The 21708-nt window shown below is 38.3% G+C and overlaps 1 protein-coding gene across 18 annotated transcripts in view; it reads right to left on the minus strand.

Annotated features, from left to right (window-relative positions):
- The window catches only part of SIPA1L1 (signal induced proliferation associated 1 like 1), a 347617-nt gene that overhangs the window by 217275 nt on the left and 108634 nt on the right, over positions 1 to 21708 (minus strand). The window contains exon 5 of one of the 18 annotated variants that reach the window (XM_074327265.1): positions 2612 to 2763. The exons of the other annotated variants lie outside the window; for them this stretch is intronic. The gene's annotated coding sequence lies outside the window, so the exon portion shown is untranslated. The remainder of the gene's footprint in view (positions 1 to 2611; positions 2764 to 21708) is intronic. 18 annotated transcript variants of the gene reach the window in all.

Here is a 21708-nt window from a genome sequence, read left to right on the forward strand (position 1 = left end):
GCTTTCCTGTCAAGCGTGAGGGTTTGTCTGAAACATTTTCCCACCTCCCAACTTGCAATTCGGATAATTCTGATTCCTCTTTGTTTAAAGTGCTTTCTCCCATCCCCTCCCTCTCTTTTCCCACCTTTACCCCATACACACCTTGAACTAAATGAGGATATCAGGTACATTCTCCTATTTCCAAGTAACTTCCTTTCATGTACCATTTGCTGAAAATGTAGCCTGCAAACCCCACCTCTTGCACTTCTGTGTTTTTGTTTTTGTTTTTAATAAAACATCAGGTTACTCCTTTATACTATGGAAAAGACCTGATTGTAATGCTTCCAGAGCACTTATTCCAGTTCATATGTATATATTTACTCGTGTGACACTATTTGCTCATGTATCTGCCACTAAGCCATCAATTCCATAAAGACAAGTACAGTATCAATTTGGGAAAATGCAATGTCCCCAGAGCCCAGGATCATGCCTAACACAGAAGTGACTCAAGGAAAGGAATGAATGATTATCACTAACCAATGGGAACAATTAGAACTTAAACTTCAGAAAACTGTGCCCAGACATAGCTCAGAGTTTCCAAAAGCCACATTTAGTTGTTTTTTTGTTTGTTTGTTTTTTGTTTTTGTTTTTTCCACTTGAGTATTCTGTTGTAACAAAGGCTTTACTCAGAAAACAAAATCCAGATTAATTTTAAAAGACTGATGAAATTCTACTAGTAATTGATAGTTTCTCTCCAATCAGTTACAACTGTATCTACTATGTGGATTTGGTTTCTCCTTGTTTTTAAAAGTGGATGTCCTGGCTATTTGAAAGCATGACTGTGAGGATCAAAAAGGGAGTTGATTACTTAAGCACTCGGCAATCTATGGAGCATTATTTAAAAAGAAAGATACTATAAGTACTATTGTTACTAACTTAAATGAACAAACTTTCCGGTATTGGGAACAGACATCTTCATTCCTATTAAAACTTTTAAAATGCTCCCGATAGTGTATGTCCACCATTATTAGGGTAGCTACTCAAAACCTACTGTTGCCTTTTTGAAGGAAGTTCTACTGTATATAGTTTCAGCTTTTATGTTATAATGAAAAATGACTATTGCGGGCGTTTTGCTGTTGTCCAAACACGTATACAACAAAGAAGAAAAGTATATAAATGCTTCCACAAATGTGTCAAACAGTGTCACTGTATGACATGTCTATCCTAGCTAGTATAGCATGTAGTCTTGGCGATATCCAAACATTATTTGTGCAATGCAAAAATATTCAGTAGCCCTCTGCTGGAAACATATAAATTACTGCAATAACATGGGCTACACATACATACACACACACACACACCCCATATATATATATATATATATATATATATATATATATATACACACACACACACACACATATATATGTATATATATACATACACACACACACACACACACACACACACACACAATATACTCTGACGTCTCATAAACAAAAAGGAAGCAAAAATTCCATGTTTTCTCTTCTTAAAAGGTATTTGTTTTGATGTAAAAAGTAACATGACAGACACAGGAGGGTCCAAAATGATATATAATTTTGTGTTGCTAAATGTACCAAAAAGACTCAATGTTAAACACTACCTCTGTTTAAAGGTATAAGCCTCAAAGAAACTACTATACAAATGTGTTAGTGAAGATGGTAATAACAATTAAAGACTGTAAGTGGTGTCCAGAAATACAGACCTAACTGCATAAAATTAAATGCTTATTTTACCTTTTTAAATCATGAAGAAAAACTGCCCTTAATAAGGGCTACTTTTTTAATAAAGTCTAAATAATTCAAGTATTTGAAACGTTAAGCTTACCATTTTGTTTCAGGTTTAGACAAAATTTTAGGCAATAATTCAAACACATGCATGCATGCTCAATATATGCTTGCTTCTCTGGTAATTAAAAAGTTAGCAATAAACTTCTCCCCAACGCTCCTTACCGTCTTAACTTTTCTGCTGAGCACATTCAAGTCTGTAAACCTCAGACATGGAAGAATTACTCCCTATTTTGTAACTGATTATTCAGTTGCATACTATAAATGTTAAGTTACATCATTTGATAAATTACCTCTGAGCCCCAGGTGAGAGCTGCCAGTAAACCTTATCTTTCTCATCCTTAGGGTTACCAACACTTACCCTGTCCTGAGGAACATTTCTGACTCTTCTAAATGCAACTGAAGAATACATCGTATGATAGTCTTATTACCTTAAAATTAACTTGTTAGATTTTCTTTCTGGGTTCTGTAGCCTTTCCTAGTCAAACTGGAAAACATCCAATAAAATTAATGTACAGAAATCAGATTCTGTTCTATGATTCTCTCGTCTTGCCATGAATTCCCTGGAAGTAATGAGTATGGACTGAAGGAAGTGATGCATGGCATGAAGGCTGGGGTCCCAAGTTACAAGGACACTGGTGTCATCTAGCCTAAATGTGTCCTGCCTTTCAGAGACTAAAACAGAGCTCTGTGAACTAAAAGAAACAGCCCATCAGATCCCCAAGCCCCAAATGTACCAGAGGTCAGCCTTCTAAAGGCCATGTCTATTTTTAAACTAATATAAGTTGGGTTCTAAATCTGACCTGCATTTAAATCATCAACGGGTGAGGAATGTCCAGCTGGACTCTTATGCACTTGAAGTTGCTTGAGGGAGGTCCAAACAAACTTCATTTCATACACAACAGACAAAGCCTTCTCTTAGCAACTGGCATCCTCCACAAAGGAAGAGCGGCAGCTGTGAAGAAAGAGACATCCTGAAGCTGAAGGTCCCTGAAAGTTACTTCTTCACATAACTAATAAAAGCAGGCTATTCTTCCCATTTAGATGGTCTGGGGAAACCAATTTCTGCTTGCTCAGCACAATAGAATGAAGTAATAGAACACATTTTCAATGGAGTACAGAGTACATGAATATCGTCCCAAAGAAGCCAACAAAAACCTATTTTTAAGGTTCCCCACAGTACACGTCTCTTCAGAAATTACAAGTTCACAGGGCCATACTGACCAAAATAGTCTCACTGAAAATGAAGAAAGAGTTTTCTTTTTAAATTTTGTGTTCAGAAACTGGAAGATAAAAGAAAAACGTAAATATCCTTATCAAAATACCAGTTAAATAATTATGGCACTAATTGCTGATAATTTTGGAAAATGTTATCATCCACAGTCTTGAGGATGCTTCAAAGCAGTTAGAACTTTGACAATTTAAAAAAACAAATTATATTATCAGGGCACTACAGTGGTATAAGATTGACACTAGCATACTATATCACTTAGGAAATTATGTTCTAACGATTTCTGTATCCACGTTAGAAAAATCACTGCCAGGACTGAGGTGAAAAAAACAAAAACAAAAATAAATAAATCTCTGGAAAAACATCTACAAATAAATATAAAACTACATAAATTATGTATCTATTTCTATAAACCAAAATAACAGTCATTCAGTAAAACCCAATCAAGTAAATAAAACTACTGATAATCAAGAATGCAAGTAAAATACCAGACGTGCCCGTATGTGTAAGTCGCACACAAAACCCATCTCCTCTCACTAGTCTACAATTCTGGCCCCGTCCATCCAGCCTAAAGAGAAGTTAACACTGTGATTCAGAGAGCAGAGCCAATTCAAATATTTCATTGCCTAGATATCTGAAAGGTCAATCTGACAGACCATGAAAAATAAATGGATAGTATCTGCATCAAAAGCCTGTTCCCATCATACTTCTTTATTTTCTCTGTTCTCTTCTCCTCTCCTCTCCTCTCCTCCTCCCTCCCTCCCTTCCTTTTATTCAAAGAACATTTATTGAGCAATGCAGCTGATGCTGCTTATTGCTACCCAATATCTCTGTTCCCCTCTTACTCCTAACAGAACCCCCAATGTATCTCAGGGAAGCAAAGCACCTAACTAAAATACTACCTTTCGTAGCCTCCCTTGCAGCCAGATGAGTTCACATGACTAAGTTCCGGCCTGGTGAAAAACAAGCATATGTGTTTTGAGAAAATTAAGCAAAGACAGGTTGCTTAAAGGGAGCTGACTCAGTTCAGAATTGCACCCCTGTTCCCTCCCTCCTACCACTCTTCAGAATATGAACGTGAAGGTTTTAGTAGTCATATTATACCATGCAAACATCTTAAGGATGCATGCCAAAAGCTCAAGGAGAACGTCTAAGCAGTATGTCTTCCGTGTTGTCACATCCAAGGAGGTAATGGTCAAAGATCCTGACACTGCAGAGTACAATCGCCTCTGATGCTATTTTTGCCTAGTTAATACTAGCAAGTCTGGTGTCTGATATATATGAATATAAACAAGCTTATAAAATCTCTGAAAGAACAGAGCTTAAGGAACAGCACTTACCTTCCATAACAAGAACTTATTGTTCTTAAAGAAGCAGCGCAACATAAGAATCACCAGTCCTTTCTCTGTTCATACTTCTAATCTTTCACTTAAGCACTTACGCACTGAGGATGTGTGTGTGTGTGTGTGTGTGTGTTTGTGTGTGTGGCACTGTTGTCTGTCTGTTTCCCCCACTATCATACCATGTTTCCCCGAAAATAAGACCTAGCCAGGCAATCAGCTCTAATGCATCTTTTGGAGCAAAAATTAATATAAGACCGGGTTTATGTAATGTAATGTAATATAATGTAATAAATATAATTAATATAATATTATATTATTATACCGGATCTTATATTAATTTTTCCTCCAAAAGACGCATTAGAGCTGATTGTCTGGCTAGGTCTTATTTTCAGGGAAACACAGTACTAGAACTTAAAGGTAAGAATGACTCTGGTTCACTCTTGCAGGTCTAGAACCCAGCACATAGCAGATACTCAATAAGTGTTAAAGGCACAACATGAAAGAAGTATTTTGAATACAGAGCTCCGAAATTATCTTCCAATGACAGATAATTCTATAGCGTGGAAGTACACCATGGTGTCTCCATGAGGGCCAACTCACTCAATAAGACAAAAAGCAGTGGATACATTGCTGCTCCCTGCCGAGCTAAGGTACCTGCTCTTTACCTCCCAGACATACAGACCTCACTACCTCGTGTCTCCACCGGCTGAGTAAGCTAAAGGTGACACTGGAAAGCTCCGGTCTTCCTTTCTCCTCTGTCTGCTCACCCACTCACACTCACTCATTCATTCATTACACATTTACTGAGAACACACTGCAGGCATGCCGGAAATAATTTCAACAAACACAACATGGCAACTGTCCTCAAGAAGTCTATCATCCAGAAAAAGCAAAGCAGCAGTTACAATGTAATGTAAAAAAAGGATGGCTATACATAACGTGAGCTTTCTATGGGGAGGCTGGGCACCGTTCAGGGTGCTTCACGCGGACTATTTCATTTATTCCACACCATCACCACTGGACTTCCTCTCTGTGATGCAAGCAGCAGAGACCAAGAGAACACTCGGGAGAAGCACCAAGCCACTAAACCAGTCAGGAGGAAACAGGGTGGAGAGGGAAGACGACCGTGTAGCACTGATGGAGGGCAGGAAAGGCAGAGCAGAAGTGAAGTCTGAAGGATCAACAGAATTCTCCCAGGTTGGAAGGCAGAGGCAGAGCTTTGCATGCAGGGAATTTACCAGGGAGAAAAACCCAGAAGCAAGAAAGATCACAGCGTATCAGGAGAGCACAGTAGAATTTGCTCCTAAATCATGAGTACAGCTACCCAAAGGAGTTTTTAACACCTGACTGAGCTTTCCTGAGTTACATCTAACGGATAGACTCTGTGAAAAAGAAAGACCTGAAGATTTTTCATAAATATTTCTAAATCGTGTCATTAGGAGAAGCATGAAAAGAATTTTTTTGAGCTGAAGTATGTATTAATCCTGCTCTATTTTTAAGCCCAGATTATTATTTATAATTTTAAAAGATTACTTATTAGAAGGTAACTAAAGGACATTAAGAATATTACAGAAGTGTAACAGTGGATTGGAAAAAAAACATTCCCCAAACTAAAATATTTCTTTAAAATATGCCTACATAATACACTTCCCTTTAAACTTTGAAAAAATGGTTAGGCAGATGCATGACTTCAAAAATAAAGTTCACATTTGGTGGCAGAGAGTCAGCTCTTTCAAACCTAATTTCCACTTGCCTCCCCTTCTTTAGTCATAGAAATCTGATTTTATTTGGGCTGGCAATGTGCGCACTTACCTCACCTGAGTCTCCCCTGAACACAGCAGTAGCCAAGGAGTTTCAAGTAGAAGGCAATGGGTGGAGATTCTAGAAAGCCCCTTTACCCCTTTCCCTCCCTCTCCTCTTGCAGACATCTAGGCTGGAGCACCAACAGGGTCCTGTGGTTGTGTGGAGAACGGCCTTATGCTTAGGATGCTGAAAGCTGGAAGAAGCCTGCATCTCTCCCTGAGGACTTGGTAGAACCACACTTCTTCCTAAACGGGTTCCCTATAGACATTTTATGTGAGAAAATCAAACCCTGTTTAATCAGATCCCTCTTCCTGCTAGTCAAACACAAATTTCATTGCAGATGCCAGGGGATATTTAAAGGACAAGGCCACCGAATTAGAATTCACATTTTAAGCTAACCCAAGCTGTTACAAAATTTCATAAGGAATTACAATTAAACTGGGTCGTCCTTGTTTTCTGTAGACGTTTTCTGTACACATGCAATCTACCACTGACTCCAGAAGAACAGAATCAAGCGGTCTAGTTTTAAATTATGACAAAGTATGATAACCACGTGAATGAAAAGTGAATGCAGAGACACTTTCATAAAGACGAATGTGCAACTTCACAGTGAGATACCACAGAGCACATTCCCCACTATCAGTTTCACACCCAAATGCCTCTACGTCTGATCAACTGTTATTAAGAGACAAAAAATGTTGAATCTCAAATATTTATCATATGTCCATGTGATATGGGTAAATTACTATCTAAACAAGTGTTTAGATTTAGGTAAAGAATAAAATTCTCATAGTCTTTAATTTTGACCACTTTTAAGACTTTTCCCACCAATGACCTCAGTGTGTTCTTGGCCTATAACTACTACATATATGAAGTCATTTATCATAAAGACAGCAAAACAGCTCCATGCGCATTGACGAAGGATCTTATCTGTGCTTAGCTATTGGCTGAAATAGTTCATAAAAAGTAAGAAAACCACACAAGTTGTCTGGCTGACTCTGAGTTGGCTGCTGCCTGTACAATCACAAAGAAAAATATGTATAAACACGAACATCCAGGCACAAATAGCATCTGGACAGGATGTTAACACCATTCCTCAATTCCTCAAGGGTCTCATTCTCTCTTAGACATATAAAATCAACCAACTGGTTTAAGAAGAATTAATTTGGATAAGAGGGAAGAAGGACAGAAAAAAGGAGTCAAATCATGAACAAAAATAAGGACTCGTCTATAAGATTATTTGGGAAGTTTAAAAGATGAAGTGTATTAGGACCCTGAATTATCCATATAAAAAAACACCAAATTCTTATCACTTTGAACCTCAATCCTTCTTTTGGATTCTGTCTCCTGGCATTGGATTAACAAAGGTCATTCCGGTACAATTTTATCTACTGAGATGTATTTAGGAAAAGGGTGGTGATTAAAAGTGGTTACTTACACAAAGCTGACATGGGGGAAACTGGCAGATGAAATGTTCTGATGACATAATGAATCATAAAACCAAGACTGTTCTCATTCTTTCTTTGGTTCAAACTGGATAATTATGCAACCCAGTACTTGATTCTTGAAGCTCCTACATACCTGGTCAAAATGCTCTTTACTTTTTAAGGTATAATTGACATATAACACTATATTAGCTTCAGATGTACAACTAATGATTTGATATTTGTATATATTACTAAATAAACACCACACTAAGTTATCCATCACCATACAATTATAAAAAAATTATTTTCTTGTGATAAGAACTTTTAAGATCTATTCTCTTAGCAACTTTCAAATATGCAATACAGTACTGTGTTTCCCCGGAAATAAGACCTAGCCTGACCATCAGCTCTAATGCATCTTTTGAAGCAAAAATTAATTAAGACCTGGTCTTACTTTAATATAATATAATACTGGGTCTTAGAATAGAACAGAACAGAACAGAACAGAACAGAACAGAACAGAACAGAACAGAACAGACCAGGTCTTATATTAATTTTTGCTCCAAAAGACACATTAGAGCTGATGGTCCACCTAGGTCTTATTTTCGGGAAAACACAGTATTATTAACTATAGTCACTATGCTATACATTATATCCCTATGACTTACTTGTTTTATAACTGAAATTTTGTACCTTTGACCCCCTTACTCATTTTAAACCCCCTCTCTTCCCATCTGCCACCGGTAGCAACTTCCAATCTGTTTTCTGTATCAGTGAGCTTGGTTTTTGTTTTGTTTTACCTAAATTCTACATGTAAGTGAGATCATTACAGTATTTGACTTTCTCTGTCTGATTATTTCACTTAACATAATGCCCTCATCTTCCATCCATGTTGTCACAAATGGCAGGAATATTCCACTGCACACATACACCACATTTTCTTGACCCATTCATCCAATGATGGACACTTAGGTTGTTTCCAAATATCTTGGCTATTGTAAATAATACTGCAATGAACATTTTTAGTATTCAATTTGGTCTTCTTAACCTCTTTCTTCTAAGAACTTTTCCCCATTCACAACTGGGCAATCTTACAGCTGGAAAGTTAAGAGCAAACATGGACTCGATCCTAAGCACTCTCCCCTCTGAGCCATTTCCTCTCCTGTGGATCAGGAACAGCCTCACAGGATTCTTGTGAAGGTGACACGGGGTTAACCATGCAAAGTGCTCAGCACCAGGTCTGGCCCAGAGCTCTTTAAATGTTCCCTTTACTGTTAGCTTTAAATAATAAAGGCAGGCATGGCAAGCACTAAGAGAAGTAATAGTCAAGTCCTCAAGACTTGATCATTCGGGGGAAAAATAGATGCTAAAAACATGAAAACAATAACAATTCTGATGAATCTATAAAGGGATAACAGGATTATCAAACTATCTTCCATATTCATATATTACTGTTACTTACTGTAATTTAAATGCCAACTGAGTTATTAATTACCTTAAACTTGGCCTTTCTAATTGCCTACTCCTATATCCTGCTGTGACGCCATTAACATGGACTCCTGAGGTTGATTTCAAGAGATTTATAACCTACAGTTGACTCCCCCCTCACTAACTTTAATGGATTTCTACTGATAAATAATTACTTTAAATAAATTAGTTAATTCTAGACCATGTCATTGTTTCCACTAGGAATCCACTGAGCTATATTTGTTTTTCACCAGCTGTCTGAATAATTTTCTTTAGTCTACATTTTTTTTTTTTAAGTTGGTAGAGAATGAATATGTTAATAACTAGCTTCTTTCTTTTGGACTTCCCTAAGTCCTCTAATTCCTCTGACAGCTTATACGGGGTTTTCAGAATGAAGACACATCAGCTCACATCTCAGAGGCAACTCTCAATACTGGATATTGAAGGCTTAGAATCAGACAATTTTTGATGTAACAAAAAGACAAGAACTACAAGGTAAATGGAATAATAGTGAATGACTACAGGCTTCCCAGGTGCCTTCTGGAGCATTTCTGCACGGAAAGTTAAATGGTACTAAATGTAAATTTGCGTATGGTACTAAAATGATTACCTTAAATTGTACATTTTTTTAGTAGGGAGGAGGAGCAAGAGAAAGAGCCCGCTAGAATCTTAACACAAAACTAGAAGTTTCCCACTTTGTCCTCAAATTTACAAATATAAACCAATTCGGCCAAGATAATGTGACTTCTTTTTAAAAGTCTATGAGAAACAATTGTTCACAGAATGCCTATTGTTTCAAGATTTATGTAACTTGCCCAAAATACTATTCCAAATTTCGTATGTGAAAATAGCATAGAGGGATACTGGTTCTGGGTAAGAAGAAAAAAAAGCACATGCCATCCTTTCTATCCACTGAATGCAGCTATAACACCAGATACAATAGGTATATGGAGCAGCTATTTGAGGGTTCTGGAAAGTAAACGATGATACGCTGACTGGGAAAGAAGAGCAAAATGCGAAGTGCTACCAAACCAATCATGAACTTTCCCGTTTCCTCCTCCAAAGCCCTCAGGCAGGACTCAAGGCAGCCAGACTTCGGAAGTGAGCACCAGGATGTAGACAAAAGGGACAAATCGATCAATCTTTTGAGTTCCAGCCTGAGAAGCAGGAAAGGGGATTCCTAACCCAGGAGGAAGCAGAGGGAATCCCCGGGTTTTTCTTCTTTTTTTCCCCTCTATTCTCTTGCTTCCCAGTCCAAGACCGTCTCCAGGTGACAGTGGGCAGAGGGGACAACAGTCACCTATACGTCTAAGGAAAAGGAACCTCCTCTCTAATCAGAGGAGCTGTGATCTCTGATGGAGGGCAAACATCTGTCACTTTTTTTCTCTTTCTTCCTCCTGGTCCAGGAAGTCACAGGAAGTTCAATGCCCCATTCTTTGTAGCTGGCAGACTAAAAATGAGAACCTCAGGGAAACAGGAAATACCGGAGAAATTGACTCACACAAATATGGCCAACGATTTTTGGCCAAGAGGCAAAGGCAACTCAATGGAGAAAAGACTGTTTTTTTCAACAAATGGTATTGGAACAATTAAACATCCATAAGCAAAAAAAAAGGAAACCTGACCTAAACCTCGGACCTCATACAACTGCTATTTCAAAATAGATCATACAGATCTAAGTGTAAAATGTAAAACTCTAAAACTTTTGGGAGAAAACATAAAAGAAAACCTTTATGAGATGTAGCTGGGCAAAAAGTTCTTGGACAATATCCCCAAAGCATGATCCATTAAAAAATTAAAAAGATTAAGTTGCACTTCTTCAAAATTAAAAATTCTTGCTCTGTATAAGACACTATTAAGAGAATGAAAAAAGAATAACACACTGGGAAAAACATTTGCAAGTCACATATGCAACAAAGGATTCATGTATCCAAATTATGTACACACACACAACCACTGAAAAATCAATCAAGAAACGAAACAACCCAATTAAAAAAATGGACAAAAGACTTTAACAGACCCTTCACAAAAAAAAGGATATATAAATGGCTGCAATCAAGCACATGAAAATACCTGCAAGGAAGCTTCAAGGAAGCACATGAGAAAATGTTCAACATCATTAGCCATTAGAGTAATGAAGATTAAAATTACAATAAGACACCACTAGACATTTACTAGAATCACTAAAATTAAAAATACTGACAAAAACCAAGGGTTGGCCAGGAGGCCAAGCACCTGAAACTCTCAGACATCGCTGGTGAGAATGGAAACTAGAGTTAACTCTGGAAGATGGTTTGAAATTTTCTTAAAAAGTTAAATGTACACCGACCATATAATCCAGTCATTCCATTCCTACGTATTTACCCAAGAGAAAGGAAAGCACAAAAATCTGTACACAAAGGTTCATAGTAGCTCTATTTGTAATATCAAAAAACTAGAACAACCGAAATGTTCTTCAAAGGGTTAATGGATAAATAAATTGCAGTACAGCCAAACAATGGAGCCCAACTCAGCAATTAAAAGGAACATACTATCCATTCCCACAACAACTTGGATGAATCTCAAAGGCATTATACTGTATGAGTAAAAAAAAGTCAGCTTCAAAAGAGTAACACTGTATGCTTCCATTTAAGTGACATATTTGCAAAGACAAAACTATATGGATGGAGAATAGATCAATGGTTGCCAGGATGTGAGGGTGGGAGGAGAATACAGCATAAGGAAACTTTTTGAGGGGATGGAACACTTGTGAAGATGTAACATAAATCGATACGTGTGTTAAAATTCATAGAATTATATACGAAATGAAAAAAGGCCATTTTACTTCATGTTAATTTTTTTAAAACAAACGTAAAAATACCTCAAATTTACAATACTTTGCACAACTAACGTATATAAATAATGTATTGAATATTGCCACAGAAATGAGTTGTAAGACAATGGAACACTGTAGTATTAAGTATTATTTAAACCAAGTTTATTTATAAAACATTTTAAAAGGCACCACAAAATTGTATCTTTCCAAAAGTGAATTGCTCGGCCACAAAAACATGACAGTTAAATAGCAAGAAGGCCAATATTCAACAGCACCCAACAGGTCTAGTCATTTTGGCATCTGGTTTTTGAGATGTTGGTGTTACAAAGCAGGTGCATGAACTCGGTTGGAGTCATCCAAAGTTTGTCCTTTACAATCCAGTCCCATCTCTACCCCATGGGGCTTCACACACCTCCTCCACTTCCTCAACAGGAAGCACTCAATGCACATACAGTTTGTTTTAAAACTTGAAGAGCATGTATACAAAAGGAAAAGGTCGAGGAAAACAGTTGCATTGAGAACATCTGCACTGTGTCATCTCTACCACCACAAACAGCTGGTGCCTCCACAGTGTACGAGAAACGGACCCCAATATCTACACAGCTCACATTAGAACAGATGTTCTCTCTACTGGGTGGAGTGAATGAAAAGGAGAAACGGCTCTCAGCTGCACTGCTAAACAAAATGATACAACCCAGGTTCAAAACGCTATGATAAAATCATTTTTTCTAAGACACATCTCTGCACGATTTCTGGCAAAATATGTTAGTCTTCCATTTCCTCAAAGCATTATTTTGTGGGGTTATTTTTGCCTATTTCAAAGAAAAACAATAACCACTAAAAGGATAAAATCTCCATCCCTTTTTTACTGATGCTCCTTTCCTTTTTTCAAGTATGCCCTACACGATTTAGTGCTGGCCATTCAAATGCATAAAATAATCACAAATGTTACTTTTAAAAGTATTTTGAAATGGAAATTTTATTTTAATGGTAAAGCTATGGATAATTTTTTTTTCTATTTTTCTCTACTTCTCAAAGGTTCCCTAACTGAAACATCAAGACAGTTGAAGAATTCCCTTTCCTCTACTCCTGACATAATTTGCCATGAATGATGGCTATGACTATTGTATTTTCCTTTTTAACACTTTTGGGGAAACCCTACTTTTTAAAGGCTCTAATATCCCACCATCACACCAAAAAGTGGAGGAGGTTGGGGAGGGGCGAGGTAAAATACACTAAACTTTCAGATGTTGTTCTCACCAATTAATACAAAAATAATTCAGTAACAAACATAAAGAGAGTCAGGTTATTTTTAAATGAGAGCAACTCCTCCTTGATCTGTTTCACTTGCTTGAGAACAGTGCACAGGAACAAATGAACATTTAATAAGCCTGGTTTGATTATAATATTTCAAGCCTGAAGTATATGCTACATTATTCTTTAGAAAGTGGTACTTTTGGGAGTTGTTTCAGACATATACTTAAAAATAATCAGCTAGCCGTACATGACTGAACCTTGACTCAAGCATAGGGAGTGCTGCTTTTTGTTCAATGTCAAAAGTGAAAGGTAATGTCAAATGATGCCTCCATAACAGTGCTCTCCTTCCTTTGCCTCGGTTGCCATTATTTCTATTAGTCTTAGTAGCCAGCAAAGGTAGTCTGCATTCAAAATAAAATCCATACAAAGAGTTTCACACAAACACACACAATTTTTTAAAAAGAAAACTCATTCATCTTACATGATTTAGAGCCTTAAGTTCAAAGATGTGCTTTTGTTTGTTTGTTTTTTACAATGGACTATAATAGCAATGCCTACTGGCAAAACTGCAAATTAGAAATCAGGACTGACTTTTCAAGCCTCGGCGCCCAACTAGGCTCAATCCAGTTCAAGATGCTGACAACTTCAGGGCTGGTGCTTGACAGAAGCTTTTCATGTAAATAAGGTGTATTTGAACATGTGACAATTGATAATATACAAAAAAGTTTTTGCTTTCTTTGTCCCTTTCATGGTAGCAGGAGTAAATTTTGAGAAGGTGCCAAATATCTGTAAGAACATATTATCTGCCCCATATGAAATTTCCATAGACTATAATTCCATTATTTAAAGGATTTTTTTCTACCAGCCTGCAGTTTGACACAGTAACTAGACTAGCTAGTCTATAACTATAACTATCATAGGCAACTTTATCAATTGCTTTAATTTACAAAGATTATTTTAAAATTCCACTCTTGACTGTTCTAAAGATTGTATGTTCCAAAGTACCCTTTTAAAAACTAGATTTTATATCCTTCAGATTTTTCCATAATAGATCACTGTAATGACTACATTTGACCCTTTTGACAAAACCAATCAATGGATTCCTAAGGGGAGGAGTTGGTTGCACAAGGGCATGAGGGAGTTTTGAGGAACTGTTTTACATCTTGATTATGGTGGTAAATTGCATTGGTCAAATTTGGAGTGAGTTTTACTGAATGTAAATTAGCTTCAATAAACACGACTTTTAAAACTTAAAAAAGAAAAAGAAATCAGGACTGAGAAAGTACTGTAAATAGCCAAAGGAAAAATTGGATGCCATTCTGTAAAGTCTGATGATACCAAGTCAGGAAGGGATTCTGACGGTTCCTAGGTACAGAGAGAAGGCACTCATCTGTGTGGGTTACCTGGCAGATTAGTCCTCCCCTAAACAATAACGGGCTTGGATGAGATATTCCACTAATCCCTTACAACCAAAAACGTTTTCATTCTATAATTTTGGAGTAAGATTGAGAGCTTTTTAAAGTGTGAGCTCCTTAAAGGCTTTGCCTTCCTCATCACCCTAGCATGGTACCTGGAACCTAAGTGAGACTCAATAAATGGTTGCTGAAAGAATATTCTAAAACTTGAACTACATGAAAAGGACCACAATTTCTGGTAGACATGATCCACTGATCCCCTGAAGTGCACAGATCCCTCCTGGTGTTGGTCATTGGCACCATCTCCTCCACCTGGGAGTATTTTTGTAACTGCATAATGATTCCACAGAGGACAACTGAATTTTCTTAGACAAAATTCACTTTTCAGCTAACTTCATAGTTGATAATAGCTTGTACTGGAAGAAGTGTCAGCTCTGCCAATTTTTCACAGCTCATTTGTTTGCATTATCAACATTACCTTCAATCCATGGTTCTTTGTAGGAATCTTTTTAAGCCAAGTATCAATTTTGTAGCTGTTGTTTTAATTAAAACTGGTTAACATAATCTGTGAGTCTGCTGAGTAGACGTAGCATGTTACGATAGACTGAAAGCAAACAAGAGAGTGGGGCGCCTCTCTACCCTCTGCACTGTGGAAGGCCCACACAACCCCCGACAGCTGTGTTCCAAACGCGACACCTATCACCTGACATGGCCAGGTCCTAGTTTCAATCCCAATGTTGAATATTAGTAAATTTTAGCTTATTTCTTAGAACAGCTTAATAGAAGCTCTAATATGTTCTTCCCTCACTCTAATATATGCACGCATTTTGAAAAACACAGACCTCGGCTCCTCTGACAGCATTTCTGCTCTCCAGTTCCAGTTTCGAAGACAGACTTGTACCTCATCCAGTTTATTTAACCTTCTTCTATCCACAGGTAGGTCCTCAGTTCAGGATTTTTAAGCCACTACTCCTCCTTTCCATACTTAACTTTACTAAAGAAAAGACTAAAACACAGTGCCAGGAACACAAAGACCAACACTCAGAATCAGAAAATCTGGGTTCAAAATCTGCCATTACTAACTGTGTAATTTGGGACGGGGAAAACAAAACCCTTTCTGAAACTCTTGTTTCTTTATTTCTAAAATGACGGAGATTTTATTTGGTTCAACTATCTTGGTTATTATAAAGATTAATAACTGATTATAAATGATTAATCATGATTATAAACCCCAAAAGCCATTTGACTTCTATACTTATAAACATTAATATATATTAATTATATATAATTCTTTGTTATGCAGATGAACAGAAATTTTATTTTTCTATGTAATTTCATTTTTAAAATAATTTATTTGTTTACACATTTAATTATACACAATTAATGATTTTTAAAGACTAAAAGTAATTTTTACTGTTTTCATTCATGTTCTCTCTTAATAAGTCATTCTATGAAGCACCGACTCTCAACAGCAACAAAATTCAAAAGGCCTCTTTGTATTTCAAGTCATCCATTGCTGCAATAAAGTTATTATGTAATTATAAAAATAACACCTGCTTGTAATTTGTCAAAATTACAAAATTTAAAATAAGCATAAAATATGAACTCAAAAGTTACCCACAATCTTACCACCCAGACATCAACTTTATTAGTATTGTGGTACAGTTTTAAAAATTGAGATCATAGTATGTAAAATGCTTTGCATCCTTTGTAATGGAACACCATCCTGAGTACCTTCTCCATGTCATTTAGTCATCTTCAAAAATCAGGTGCTGAATTTAATCACTGTATAGTAGTTTTCTAGGTGTATATGTCACAATTTAACCATTTTTGCACTACTTCACATATAGATTGCACCCAATTTTTATGTTACAAATACTAAAGTAATAAACATCATTGAACACAAATTTTTGTGAATTTAAAAAAAAATTTTTTTCCGTAGAATAAAGTTCTAGAAGTGGTAACATAGGACATAACCATTTTGAAGGTTTTGGGCCCATAAAACCTTTTTTAAAAGTTCAAACAGTGATTTTCCACTTAACCAAGGTAATAGGATGATAATTGCTTTAGAAATTAAAAAGGTTGATTTAAGCAGAGAACCATAAACACACACACACACACACACATACAATCTTAAGCCATTTTATTTGAAATTAACATGATATACATTCTTTTACCAATTTCCTAATGTAGGGTCGATGCCGTTTCCATAAATAATCAGTCTCTAGGTGGACTGTTAGGCTAGTCGTTCTTATATAAACCATACTCAAAAAAGTATTGTCCACAACTTCCAATTTCCCTTTTTTGTAAAGTTTCTCAAGAAGCAAGCTGAGGGCCAGCCCGGTGGCTCAGGTGGTTGGAGCTCAGTGCTTCTAACGCCGAGGTCGCCTGTTTGATTCCTACATGGGCCAGTGAGCTGCGCCCTCTACAGCTAAGATTGTGAACAACAGTTCTCTGGGCTGCTGTAAGCAGCTGGAGGTGGCATGTTGCTGCTATGTGCTGCCGTGGGCTACCGTGTGCTGTCCTGTGGCCAGCGTGAGTGGCCGGCAGCTGGCAAGAGCTGCCGTGAGCTGCTGTGAACAGCTGACCAACGACCAGCAACCAACTGCCTCAGCTGGGGTGAGCGCAAGGCTCATAATACCAGCATGGGCCAGGGAGCTGTGTCCTACACAACTAGACTGAGAAACAACAGGCTTGAACTTAAGTGGGGGGGCGGGGGGCAAAAGAAGGGAAGGGGGAAGCAAGCTGAGAATCCCTGCCGAAGCATAATTACTTCTCCCATCCTTTCCAGTTGCCATGACCATACCTAACTTGGCAGGATTCTTTTTGGAGGCTTGCCTCTGGAGGCTTTCCAAAGGATTTAGCATATTTTTGTAGAAAAATAATCATCATATTTAATCAGATTACATAAAATTTTAATTACGCAATTGCAACAAGGACCACTGACAAAAACAGGCTTTTGCTAGAAACAAAACCAACTCTTGATCAACATTCAGAGCAGCCAACCCAGAGGACAGGGGAGTCTAGAGAGTGGCTCCCTGTCTGCAGGCGTTGGTGTCATGGGTCACGGGCGTCAATGCACTTGACAGGAGGAGGAGGTGAGGGAGGTGGAAGTGACCCAAGGGAACTCTCATCTCTCAGCACCTTGCAACTATTGCGTATCACGGCTTTAAAAGGCATTTATTAACCCCATGTATATATGTAGGTGCAGTAGAAGCTATCAGACACAGGCTGCCCCTGAAGTTAAAGGGAGAGCAGGGCACACATCAGTGTTTAATACAGAGCAACCAGCCACAGGCTCTCTCCTGTTCCCCTCTCCCGCCAGGCAGGAGCCCAGCACTCCTCCCCTTTCTATCTAAATTCAGTCATCAGCTGATCTCCTCCAGGCCCAAAACTTCAAATGACATGTACACAGTGAAGACGCTCAAGTTTAAAACTCTAGATAACCTGTCTCCCACACAGGTCGCACTTAGCAGAATATGGATTCTCCACTCTCCAGACCTGCTCCACTCACCGGACTGGTGACCACCACTACCATCTGTTCAGGCTAAATGGCTCAGCTGTCCTTGACTTTTCCTTGTAATTGTAATTGCTGTCACCTTTCCTGAGCTTGTGAGTTTATTCCCTGTCTCTTCTCCTTAAAATGCAAGCATCCAGAGGGCGGGAACCCTGTCTTGTTCATAGCTGTATCTCCGGCCCCCAAACTCATCCCAGGTACATACTAAGTCCGTAATAAACACTTCTGAATGAAAAGGGCTCCTTAAAAATGTCAGACTCCTCTAGGAAGTTTTCCTTGTATACGAGGTCTGACAATTAATTTCGCGAACTTGTTGCAATGATGTTGCTAACCTTTCTTGATATCAGAGGGATTATTCATTATGAATTTGTACCAACTGGACAAACAGTTAACCACGTTCCCAATTTGGAAATACTGAAAAGCCTGAGTAGAAAAGTTAAACAAAAACAACCTGAACTTTTCATCAACAATTCATAGCTCTTGTATCACAATAATGCACCAGCTCACACGGCACTGTCTGTGAGGGAGTTTTTAGCCAATAAACAAATAACTGCATTGGAACACCCTCCCTACTCTCCTGATCTGGCCCTCAGTGACTTCTTTCTTTACCCGAAGATAAAGGAAACATTGTTTTAAGGAAGACACTTTGATGACATTCAGGACATCAAGGGTAACACGATGACAGCTCTGATGGCCATTCCAGAAGAAGTTCCAAAATTGCTTTGAAGGGTGGACTAGGCGCTGGCATCAGTGCATAGCTTCCCAAGGCGAGTACTTCGAAGGTAACTGTAGTGATATTTGGCAATGAGATATGTAGCACTTTTTCTAGGATGAGTTCGCGAACTTAATTGTCCAACCTTATAACTAGAAGATGAGGAGAAAATTCCCCAACCCCTTTTAAAACATGCAATATTCCCAGCTTGGGAGTCACAACAGGCCACTAACCCAACGCTCTCATTTTACAGATGTGAATCTTAAGGTCTAGAAATTTACCCAAGATCACAAGAACACAGAGCTCCTAATGCAAATGTATACTGATGTACAAGCAGCCCCACCAAACGATCACCCCTACATCCCCTCGCCTGTTTTTTTACATACAACACATTTTTTGCAAGTATTTGGAGCACTGAATTAATATCAGAGAGGTTTCTTGTTTTCATCTGAGATATGTAAGGAAACATTCAGCAAGAGGCTTCTCACAATGTCCCCAATTACACAGCCACTTGAAAAGCCCACGACAAGTTTGGAGGCTGCTGAAGTGCCAGAGAGCAATTCACAGCCGACAGAAACTAAAAGTCAAGTTGCCCAGATTCAAAATCCCCAAATCACTGCAGGAAGCTGTTGTTGCTAACTTCACTTCCTTCTTTCACAGGCCCTTCCCTACTGTAAATTTCCAGTATAGAGAGTAGCTGAGTGTAAATTGGTAAATGTCATCTGGTTTCATATTTACTGCTCAAAGGTTCTTCATAAAATGCAGCAACATAATGCCTCACCCAGAAAGGTCCCAAACTAAATTCCCCACAGGTGTGAAGTAACGTTACCTCAGTGATTTTTATCATTTCCCATCCCAATCTGAATACCCTGGTGTTTACAAAGCTCCTTGGACACCCCCCGCCATCCCTCAGCTGCTGCCACCAGCTCAGGACCAGACCCACCTGAAGCCGTCATCTCCCTGCAGCTCCTGTCCCTACTCACCTAACGACATCGCCCTCCTAGCTAGGACTGAGCATGACCGTCACCTGTGAACTTATCCAACACATGATCAGAAGTTCTGCCTCACGTTCGTTATTATTAGAAACAATAACTAATAAGCATTTTAAAATTTAAAAAATGGGTTTTCCACAAACATCTCGTCATGTACGCCTCATAAGCACTGTTCCATGAAGTATATACATGGCAACGTCCACATGAGAATGTGGATGGTCAAAGGAGTTCAGAAAGGGACCAACGTCATACTGTAGTGAAATCTACACCTGCACCAAAGCCTGTCAAAATGAAGCCCTTGCTCTTCTGCTTGCACCAACTACACAGCCTCTGGTGAGCGCCATACCTGGGCCTGTGTTACCCACTTTCGCTACACCTAGCATCGCATCCTCCAGCTCATTCACTCAGTCATTACAGCTCCCAAGAGCCTTGATGTTTTTTCCAGGCTAGGATGGATTACCATAAAAATTTTGACCTCTAGGAGCTGTCAGTTAATGAAAGACAAGGCAATGTTGCTCCCCACATCTGTACTGCACTTCAGAGTTTGCAAAGAGCTTTCATATACATTTAACGCTGTCCCCTCTCTCCCCCCAAATGATAACGACGCACTAAGGTTGAAGCCTGGGAAGCTGGGATTCAGTTCAATTCAGGTGGTTGGATAAGGTATCTTGGAGCTGAGATGTAACTGGACTTTGAAGAACTGGGTAATGTCTCAGAGAGGCTTACATGAGAGAGACGGGCATTCCAGAGCATTCCAGAATCAGCACATACCTCAATGGCCTGAAAATGGAAAGCGGCCTGGAGAATCAGAAAACCCTAGGCTGGAATGCTTGGTTTTTACTGTGGAGTAACATGAGCTACAGATGAAAACAAGGGAGATGTTTAAACAAAAACGGAGTGACTTAGAACTCATCTAAAATGAATGGCTAGCTCTGCAAGAGAACAATAAACATAATGAGCTTTCTTTCATAAAGATGTGTGGCTGTACAGACACAAAGCGGAGACTTTTCGTGCTGGGATTTTATGTTTCCTGTCCTCCAAGATCAAAATTCACCTTTCATACTCCGTCAATCCCTCTGTTTTCATTGCAAAAGATTCATTATCTTTTCACTTCTACATGGCTCTAGAACACTTTCATTTGGGTACCTATTTAAATATGGTGCTCGCTTTCAAAGGAGGGACCATGCCTTTTATTCCCTTTGTATGCCTGGATAATCTAGAATAATGCTTCATATGAAAGTCACCCCACAAATATCATTGACTGATCAGGATCTCATAGGCTTATTTTAAAAGAAGTAGGACTGATTATAGAAGTCCTTGTAACACATGATCCACCTATTCCCCCCTTTATAGTCTCACTCATTTGTCCTTACTATGTACGAGGCACTATTCTAAGCACTTTATTCATATCAATTTATATCATCTTCCTAACAACCCTGTGAGGTACATACTATTATCACTATTACTACCATTTTACAAAGGAGAAAACTGAAGCACAGAGAGTTTAAGTAACTTGCCCAACATCACAAAGCTGGAACGTGGTACAGGCAAGATTTGAATCCAGGCAGTATGGTTCCATTAATGCACAAAACCTCCATGCATGACATAGTCTCTCAAAACACTTTATACTTCAAAACGTAAGGGCCAAATTTTGCTTTTAACCTATGACAGCAACCACATTTTTTTTTAATATGACACAATGCAAACCACAATTACTTTTTTAAATTAGAAAAAATACAAAAGATTTTAATATGCTTCTAAATAATGCATTTAGATTTGGGCTTGCATGCTGTTTACGCTAGGAAGCGCATCTGTTCTTGGCATTAAACAAGACAAAATTAGCTATTTTATGATTACACAATAAGAATGTCAGTGCCATCATCTGATCAAACAAACAGTGAATGATTAATGCCTCTTTGTA

Source organism: Rhinolophus sinicus, linkage group LG03 (genome assembly GCF_036562045.2).
Source record: "Rhinolophus sinicus isolate RSC01 linkage group LG03, ASM3656204v1, whole genome shotgun sequence".
In the NCBI taxonomy this organism is placed as follows: Eukaryota; Metazoa; Chordata; class Mammalia; order Chiroptera; family Rhinolophidae; genus Rhinolophus; species Rhinolophus sinicus.